Raw genomic sequence first — 2,852 nt, 5'->3', positions numbered from 1 at the left:
TTGTACTCAGCGGGTGTTGCAGTGCTTCGGTTCAAATGACGTGAAATAAAAAGCACCCTTCCACCAAAAAACGTGTCTCACACGGCTCCGGGGGGTGAACAAAGGCCTCCTGTAGCGAATCGATGCATTTTTGTAAGAAAAATATCCATATTCAAAACGTAATAATCACTTTAATGTAGCGTGCGCCAACAGTCCTACACGTAAGCAGTTCCGGGGGGATGACGTATGAGGTCAGCGCTGCGCATGCGCCGCTCAGAAGTGACGCACGCGGAGAGATCGAAACAAAACAACGGTCACTAATTAGAAGTACAAAACGAGGATTTGTAAAGAAGAATGTCGGAGGATTTCAATATAAGCCAAGAGGAGACTTGTTTTCCTTTGCTAAAGTAAGGAAACTTTGCTTCTTTTGATCCTGTAAACAAACGTTGGTTTTCACAAGATGCACCGGTGCATGCGCAGCGTCATATACACCTAGGATGCTTCAGGGGTGAGTGAAACGCAGCATAATTTTCATTTTGCGGTGAACTAACCCTTTAAGCCTTGTACTGTAATACTGAGTCTCTGTAGTACAGTATTACTGTTTCCAACAGCCACTGACTGTAGCACACAGACTACAGTAGTAGAACTCAACAGTGCTAGCATTTCACTCGCATTTGCTGCTAAGAATAGATGTGTGTGTCTGTAAAATATCTTTAGGAGCATGTGTGAAAAAAAAAAAGTCCCTGCGGGGTTTTAAAAAGACTTAAATTATATAACAAACATCTTAATTATAACTTGAAGAGGTCTTTAATGTGATTATTAAAAATCAAAAGGTTATAATTTCATAATATAAACATGAGCACCGCATGTTTTAGAGTGAAAATGAGGCGCTGTTGCACATTCTACAGGCTCGCTTTTATGGTGACCACTTGGATACTGCTCTATTGGTCACTAGATTTTACAGGACAATGTGGAATGTGTGACAGAGACACATTTTCTACTATTAGACTATGTAAATATTGATAATGATTGGATGATAACATTCTTTTAATCATTAATAAGTTTTGTTAATGGTAACCAACTCAGTGACTGCCACTCAGTTTGCCCAAGTTCGAGTCATACAATTTAATTTACTCCACAGAACCTATTCAGTCTAAAATAAACTGAATAACAGGCTAGTAGGTAAAAATAATTTTATACTAAACTTAATTTTATACTTAATTATAATTAATTTCCTTAATAGCAATTATGTTCATTTATTAGACAAATATGAACAATAATGCAAACAAAAAATCATGCAGTGAAAGAGCGCACTAGACTTCACGTAATGCGTGCACTCTGTAGGTGTTTTGAATGTTTGTTTTTTTTGCGTCGTGAGAATATTGAGTAAAATAGCTCACCTGTCATGGTTTTATTTAACTATATCATGTTATGAATAAACTAAACATTTTGAATTTTTAACCTCAGTCTGTTTCTTCTGAGTTTATGTGTGCGGTCATGCTCATTTGTTGTGAAGTCTCGAGACAAACAGAGATACTGCAGGTCAGGAAATCTATGCGGTCCCTTAGTTGATAGGCTACATGTTAAAAGCACCACGGGGGCATTATAGGGATCTGTTATGCTTAATCTATTAAGTTTTGCTATGTAAAGTTATATGTCTTTTGAATTAAAGTATGCAGTGAACTCCGTTGCCTTGAAACTCATGCTGGCGCCATTCATTGCGGAAAAGCACAACTTGAACAAACTGCAACAGGTAAAGCTGTCAGCTGTGTGGACATTAACAATATCGTTAATAATTCTAGTTTGTAATCAATACTAATAAGGCTTCTTCTTATCAAGATCTTTAGTCTAAATTATGTGTTCTGTTAATGCTTGAACTTCATATTATTTGTAGTGCACTTGCCATCAAATAATCACAATAAGCTTTGCGCTCTGTTACCTTTTTTAATAAACAAAGTAGTCAGCTAGTATATATATATATATATATATATATATATATAGGAAAAGCATTTAGCTAAATATATGCGCTATATTGCATATTTATATCTTTACTTAACCTGTTGTCTACATGATAAGAAAGAATGCAAGGAGCATGCAATGTTACTAATGAAGAAAAACAGACTGGATGTGTGGAAGACAATATGACAACATTTATAAGATGAATTGAGGAGGAGCCCAAACTACACTCAATGACCAAGTGATGCAGACATAATTATGGTCCATGATATTGGCACAAAGTGTAATAAACCATTCTTTGTGACTGTATATAGTTCTCAAGTTGGAAAAGACGTTTAGTTCCCACTTTAAGTGAACCTTACTTCCCAGGACATCTACAACAGGGATTTAAATGCTGATGCTGAAAAAGGAGGGGAGACATAAACACAAAACAGTACGACTAACAGTGCCTAATTTTGTTTCTTATAGGAGGCTCCTTAAGTATTTTATTTTTTGTCTGGAGCCCTGCAATATGTTAACAATAGGCATGCTAATAAGCAACTAATTAATAATGAGAATTGGTCCTTATACTAAAGTGTTACCACTTGTTTTTGTGTGTTGCTATATCCATACCAATAATATAAAAAAGAAAATTTATATATCAGCCAGAAAAAAAACTAAATGTACTAATTAGAAAATTACTCTGTGCATATTTAATCTAAAATAAAGCATAGTGTGGGACAACGGGTCTTTGCAGGCCCGATATCAGGCAAAAAATGGGTTCACACACAAAAAAACAAACAAAAAAACAGAGATGAGAGGATGTAGACCTGAATTGATATACACAACCCATGTTAAAAGATTTATGATTGTGGACGAGATTATTGATATAGAACAGCTACAGTAAAGAATCCAGCAAAACTGTGACAATGATTCCT

This window comes from Sinocyclocheilus anshuiensis, unplaced genomic scaffold (genome assembly GCF_001515605.1).
Source record: "Sinocyclocheilus anshuiensis isolate Anshui unplaced genomic scaffold, SAMN03320099.WGS_v1.1 scaffold3639, whole genome shotgun sequence".
In the NCBI taxonomy this organism is placed as follows: domain Eukaryota; kingdom Metazoa; phylum Chordata; class Actinopteri; order Cypriniformes; family Cyprinidae; genus Sinocyclocheilus; species Sinocyclocheilus anshuiensis.
The sequence above is the reverse complement of the archived record's forward strand: the minus strand, read 5'-3'. Positions refer to the sequence as shown.